The sequence below is a fragment of the Triticum aestivum genome, chromosome 3D (genome assembly GCF_018294505.1).
Source record: "Triticum aestivum cultivar Chinese Spring chromosome 3D, IWGSC CS RefSeq v2.1, whole genome shotgun sequence".
Lineage (NCBI taxonomy): Eukaryota > Viridiplantae > Streptophyta > Magnoliopsida > Poales > Poaceae > Triticum > Triticum aestivum.
Window position 1 is genome coordinate 616,216,122 of NC_057802.1, and position 7,375 is coordinate 616,223,496.

General features: G+C 46.9%; 1 pseudogene; it reads left to right on the top strand.

Annotated features, from left to right (window-relative positions):
- The first annotated feature begins 4,854 nt into the window (after window positions 1-4,854).
- LOC123075976 (agamous-like MADS-box protein AGL23) lies at window positions 4,855-6,304 on the top strand (annotated as a pseudogene).
- Window positions 6,305-7,375: the final 1,071 nt, after the last annotated feature.

Genomic DNA, 7,375 nt, shown 5'->3' on the forward strand with positions numbered 1-7,375 from the left:
ATGAAGCCAGAGGGGAGCGGAGGGAGGACGCCGGAGAAGAGGGGGGAAGAGGCGAGCTCAGCAGCGTCGCCGCAAGGGGAGAGGGGAGAGCCATGCACTACTCCAGGTACCCTCTCTGTCTCTCTCTCTCTGTGTGTAATTGTACACGAATAACCAGGAATAAAAAATTATTACCATCATCTAGTCTATTTGGAACTACTTGAATAGGTAGACACCTGCTTGAGAAAGACTAGCTTGATCCGATAAACTCAATCAAACTCACAAAAGAAGCACTTTTACTGCTGGACATCCCTTGCAAGAAATGGTATGTTTGGTCAGGCCATGGATGGCGGTCTCGACAAGACGATATCATTATGTTAAACATGGATATAGCTGTAAGCTTTAACAACTGCATTGAAGGAGATGGATTTGTTGTTTGATATTTAACTAGCAAAAAGGCCCGTGCATTGCGACGGAAGAGGAAAAACACACTACCTTAGCCAGTGTCTCATGTAGACCCTCCGCCCCTCCACACACACATATATATCTTGTTCCCACACTCGACGACATCAACCAACTCCTTGAAAAATCCTTGACACTACCACACCAGAAACTACATGATAAGTGGTGTTTCCCAAAATATGAACTTATGACTATTCTCAAACGCAAACGTTCGTCGGCTTCTGTTCATGAGATTCGGTTAGGTGGCCTCATAAATTTCTAAGTTTTTTCTTATCTAGTATAAGCTCATATAGAAACTTGAGTTCACACACTTGTTAACTCATCCAAATTTTCCATGAGTAGAAGTGTTTAGGCAGCCAGTCATGTTAAAAAAGAAATCCGGTGCATCAACGTGAGAGGTCAACTATAGTAGGCGAAACTCAATAGTGGGTTTCTGAAAATAGGGTAAATCATCATAGACATACGTATAACAACTTTGACTTGTAGCCAAGCATTGTATTTTTCTGAACACTAATTTCAGGCTTTATAATAAAAAAAATATGAAATTCTGGGGGCACCGACTAATAAGAGAATAAAAAGACTAAGTGCAACCTTCTCCTCTGTAGATGAACCAAAAACATCAGCTTCCTTTTGAACTCCAAAATTGCAACAGTAAATAACTATGAATTGTTTAAGTATGTGGAAATCAAATGCCAAAGCTGCCAGACAATGTGAATACGATTACAAAAATGTCAGCTTCAAAGACAAAAACGCATGTAGTAGAAAATTATTGGTCTCATCACGGATTCACGGTCGTCTTTCGCATGACCAAATTCCATGGAAGGCTGGCCAGAAGTCAGCCGTAATATATAAAAAAGACAGAAATTATATGTTCCCATATTCGATGCATGCTCGGGATGAATCCACCAGCGACGGCTCGGGATGTATATATATCGCTTACCTAAGTGTCTGCTGGTACCGTGTTGCAGTCGGATCTCCCTCCTTTTCTTGTCATTCGCCATCTCCTCATAATTCTGAGCCCCCTTTGACGTCCTCGTCCTCGACGACGTACTTGGAGCACAACACCTGGCTCAGACGTCGTCCCCCACATCCTCGCATCGGCCGGATCAGACGTCGTGCACGCCTTAATTGGCGAGTGGGGTCTCCGCCTCCCCATGACCTATCTTCAACGCGTGGCCGCTGTGCTTACGCGGCTGCGGCGTGCAACTTGAGACCCTCGGAATTGTGGAAGAGGAGGACGATGGCGAGGTTCCATAGCGAAGCGGGGCGCAATCTGGATGCAAAAAATATAGAAGTCGTTGCCGATATCCATGACTGCGCTCTCGTCCTGCGTCTCGGCGTCTCCTGCTCCTCCCCGGTCATCAATCATCTCCCCTGCCTATATCTGAATCGATCTTCCTCCCTCACTATATATAGATAGACACGGTAATCACACGGTGGGAGTCTACATGGAAAGAGTGTCCGTTTAGTTTCAGGAGATAGGCTTGATGAAAATTATGTCCGTTAGCTTGGAAAGGAAGAAGATTGGGTCTGCTGCGGCTCCTGGTAGAGAGGAGGATGGGGATCAGCAAGGCAACAATTCTGTAGGATTGGGCACGTGAAGGCCAACTTAAGAGAAGGCCGGGTCATGCGACCTAGAGGCCAAGACAGACCCAGTTGGGCGTAACTGGTCTATATTTTAATCTCAGTCGTCGATCTTTATTTGTAATATAAAATCAACGGATATACACAGATGACTGATGGAGAACTATGAAAGCCTCCGTCCTTTGATATTAGGTAAAGATAAAGACTAGGTTTATGGGAGGCTGGAGCAAACTGCTCTTTGGAGTTACTGATCAACTTATATTCAAACAAAGTCGTTTGAGAGGGCATTAATTTTGCGAACATCAGAGGCTTCCCTAAAATCTTGGTGTAGACTGTTCTTAATCTTTGGAATACTTGCCACAATAATTGTTCAGTTGTGGCTCCTATCATCGCAGAAATTGGTCAGCTAGGTCCTGATATTACTACATTTGATTCAATATGTAGTCCGTGCTTCGGCACTCCATCTCATCTTTGTGCCAAGAATGTCTGCGCATCTATCTATTTTAACTGAGAGTTGGTCAGTAGTCTCTTGCATGATGGTCCAGAGAGCGTTTGGTCGAATAAATCTCTCTATGTTCCCCGAAAAAAATACAAATACAGAATGAAATCTCATACGGCGCCACTGAGTTTCAAACTTACGAGAGTTTTCGTCTCATTTACTTAATTAAGAGATGTGCTAATCCTATCGTACATACTTATACAAACTGTAATTTACGTTTCAAAAATTCTTCAAATTTTCATCAATTTTTTTTTCCAAAATACTGAGTTACACTTTTCTGACTAGTCCTCACAATTCGGCAAAGAGTAGAACAAATCTCACTGTCAATCAGGATTTTTAAGGTAGATAGATCATCTTAGTGATTCCTCTCCTATCGCTTTTTATATATCCACCCCCTACCTCGAGATGTAGTAACGCACTCATCTGCATTGACCTTCTCTATTCTTGCTTTCTTTCTGTATGCCAGACACTGAGCAAGCAATGCTGGCCACTAATCAGGGGGTGGCTGTCGTCCGAAGAAGACGATCAAGTACCAGATCGTCAAGAGGATGCCCAACATACCTGATTCCCTAAGCGCTTGCAGGTGCTCTTCAATAAGTATTAGAAATCAGTGGCTGGAATTTAATAGATTTGAAAGACTAAATGTTAATAACATATTTTTAAATGAAAAAAAGTTTTATGTATAAATGTTCGTGCCACATTTATGAAATGGGTACCCCAAATTCAGAAAACGTGGGCTGCTTACGGGAAAACTATTCAGCGTGTGCGATAAAAGATTTAATCGTCACTTTTGACAATATATCACTTTTGCCATTCCATGGCAAAAGCAAATTTTTTAGAGTGGCAATTGTGATACTTTGCAAAAGCTAAGAGTGGCAAAAGTGAAATGTCAAATTCTAGAGTGGCATAAGCAAAGTGGGCAAAAGCTAGAGTGGCAAAAACAAAGTTTTCTCTTTTTTTGTCTGGGTAATTTGAGGTGTGTATATATATTTCATGTGTTGTATCAAATGTGTGCCCGGGAACAAGATAAATTATCGCCAGAATACGCTCATTGTTAGGAACATTTGGTTTTTGTGGCGAACAATATATACATGTACATTTTTTTGTCATGTCCTGATCGATTCAACCATGTGCGAACGAATGCATATATACTACTTTGTTTTAATGTATAAGTGGACGCGGGGTTCCTGACATTATTTTGAGGTGACACGAGGTCCGATGTGGGCTCGGGTACCGAGGTGACGGCGAGCATGAAAAGCCGAAGGTTGCCGTAGGGCAACCAAGGATGCTTGGAAGCTCATGCAGGGTTGAAATTTTAGGACCAGTTTTTTGAGGTCCAAAGCACACCCATCGGGGATGGGCTGTCAGGGAAGAATGTGTCATGTTTGCCTCCTAGTATGGGGGCCCATCGGACCTCTTTTTCGGCCTTATCCCCAAAAACTTTCTTGGTCCCTATTCCAAGGGGACCTCTTGAGACGCCTTTACTTATCATCGAAGTCTTGTAGAGTATTCCACCCTACCCTACCCACAAAACCCCCACCCATCAACTAAACTCAACCATGCCTAGAAGCTAACCACTCCATTTGTTTGGGTTAATTAAGGAATCCCCGTAGATTAAGAAGGTAGGGTTGGTTCCCTCTTTGAATTAAACAACCAAATCAATCCATGGTATCCAACACACCAAAGGAGAACATACTCTGCCCGTTCGTCTCCTGGAAATTTAGATCGTCTGTCGCCTCCACCTCCGCCGTATCTCTGCTCCCCTCCTCCGGTATAATATCCCTCCGCCCTTCCCCACTCACCTCCCTCCCCACGTTGGAAGTATATCCGCAGACTGCCAGCGCCCTAGAGCGCGCCTCCACCCTCCATGCACTGGAGCTTGAATGGCGCTGCCTTCTCAATTTTGGGCATTGATCTACCAGGGACGAGCAGCTTCCGCTCTGGTGGTTGCTTGCTCAGTGCCGGACCAAACTCCTCGAACCCCACCCGCCGTCCAGATCCGGACCCGGCTTCTGCCCCGGTCCGCTGCCCTTCTCTATTTTCAACAAAAAATCCCGGATGCGCCCGAGCAATAGTTTCTCAAAGAATGGAAGCACGTCATTGCTGCGGAATAGAGTAGCGAAAGCAGTTTGTTTCGGCAACATGAGTAAATAATACGGAGTACGTTGACATACAGCTTAGCGCGTACCGAATCGAATCTCATGGCCTATCACCACATTTAGTGCACGTAGCTCAGTCATGATTGCTATATAATGCCCCCGACCCCAGACGTAGCCACACACACTCCTCTCCTTCCCTTTCTTTGAGCTTCGCCACAGAGCGAGCGAGTAATGGCAGCGACCAATCGGACGCGTGGCAGCGGCCGGAAGAAGACCGTCATTCGCTGGATCGAGCAGGACGATGCCCCGCACGTCTGCTTCTCCAAGGGCCGCGTGGGGTTCTTCAGCAAGGCCAGCGATCTGGCGGTCCTGACCGGCGCCCAGCTGGCCGCCCTCACCTTCTCGCCCGGAGGCAACGCCTACTCCTTCGGGCACCACTCCGTCGACCCCGTCGTGGAACGCTTCCTGGTGGGGAGGGTGTATTGTTAGGAATAAACCGTGTGTGCGGATGTGCATCGCGCGTGTGTGTGCGCGTTCGTGTCCGAGGTCACCAGCGTATGTGTGCGCGTGTGTTTGGGTCCGAGTCAGGCCGGTTTGTTGTCAGGCATGTGATCGTGAGGCGAACGCGTTCGTGTGGAGCGGAAGCGTAGGCGCTGCGTTTCTGTTAGCTAAAAAGCTGGTTGATCTCGTGTTTGTTACGAGATGTGTGGCGCGTCCAGGTTGTTGGCGTTTTTGTAGCGCCGGTGACGTGCTTCTGCCTATATAGGTCTATGTAGCACGTGATATGTGTTGAGCCCACTTTGCAATGAAAAAAGATTAGGCCGTGCGCGCGGCCGAGGCGCCGTTTGTGCGGCGTGGCGCCGTTCGAGCGGCGAGGCGTTTGTCGCCGGAAATTCTTGTGTCAGTGTGCTCCTCTTCTTCCACCTACGTACGTGCGAGTGAAAGAGAGGCTGGGGTTCGTCCGGCGTTCATGTCGCCGGAGCCTAATCGGCGTTCGTCGCCGGACCGGGTTTGTCCCAACAGGGTGCGGGGGCTGGCGCGAGGGAGGAGGGAGCTGCCGGCGAAGATCAGAAGCTGGAGAAGCTGCACCAGGAGTTCGACGAGCTGCGCAAAGAGCTGGTCGAGGTGAAGAAGCGGACCGAGCGTGATGAGGTCACAGTGAAGGAGCCTGAAGCGGGGTAGCCGATAGCAGCTTGGGTCGACCCGAACGTGCGCGACATGCGGGACGAGGACATGGCGGCCTTCTTTGCCGCGCTGATGGAGGTGAAGCACGTCGTCTCCGAACACGCCAACAAGGTTCTCTTGCGCGTCGATTTGAGCCGCACGGCGGAGGTGGCTTGCCACTGCCGCTGCAGCTCTTCAGTGGCAGTACTGTGGAGTTCGGTAGCAGCAGGAGAAACAGATGCTGATGGCGACGCTGTCTCCGGCTGAGGCGTTCGCCTCCGGGATTAATATGCAGCAGCAGATGGTGATGGAGCTGCCTCCGGCACAGGGGGTCACCGCCGAGATGGATATGCAGGAGATGCCTCCGCCGCTGGTGTTCACCGTGGGGATGGATATGGAGGAGATGCAAATGGTGATTCCTCAGCCGCCAGGGTTCGACGTCGAGATGGGTATGCCTCCGTCACCGGAGATCCCTGCTGGGCTGGAGACGAACGCCGGCTGCCAATTCCCGTACTAAGAAGATGAGCGCCAAATCCGTGTCCATCCGTTCAAGTGAAATCATTAAACAATGGAGGATAGTTCATCAACCTTTTGTCATTTACTAACATCTCGACGAAATCTTTCGTCAGATTTTATGTCGTTTTTTATTGTCAATAATTAATGGCTAAATCTGTGTTGTCCTGTCGCTGGCTGCTCGCATTTAATGAAATACAGATATCTTCTCAAATGTACTACACACGTTCGCTGGCTACAGGATTTTGAGTCAGCAATGTACTACTGTTGACATCTTTTCTCAATGGACACACACGTTCAGTACTAGGGATGCTTAACATGGTACTCGCTCCTTTCCGGTTTATAGGGCATACAGTATTAGCACGTAAATAACTTACTGGCAGGGATTGTAATGATGCTTAGACTAGTTGTAATGGGGAGTATCATATTATTATTAGTGTATGATACTACGTCCATAATCCATAATATCATATATTAGTATCATAGGTAGTATCGTAGCTAGGTCCAGGGTTCAATTACCTCAAGCTAGCTCGGCGCAAGTTAAAGATGATTATCAATTGTACAAATGTCATTAACACATTTTTAGAAAAATGTAATTAACACTTTTTAGAATAAATGTAATTAACACTTGCCCATGAATTAACTGTGTGATTGGCCCAGAGTGTTCTAATTAAAAAGGCTAGGGCCCAGAGAGATAAGCTCTTAATGAACTCTTGATGCCTGCTCCACTTTCAAACACAAAACCATCCAGCGTATGCATGGTCACTAATTTCGTGAATTTATTGTTAATCGGTTACATATGCATCTTCTAAGTCGTCGCGTCAATCTTTTGTTATATATTACAATACATCTACCTAGATCTGGATGAAATCTTTCCTCCAACATTACGTTGTCACCTTATCATATTAATAATTAATCAATAGCGTCTAATAGTTGGAATTTGGTTCATATGAAGAAGATGCCTCTGCCAGCGGGGTTGGCCGCCGCCATGGATATGGTGCAGCCGGACATTCCTCAGCCGCCTGGGTTCAACACTGGGACGGAGAAGGAGATACGCACTTGCTTATGTCTCTAC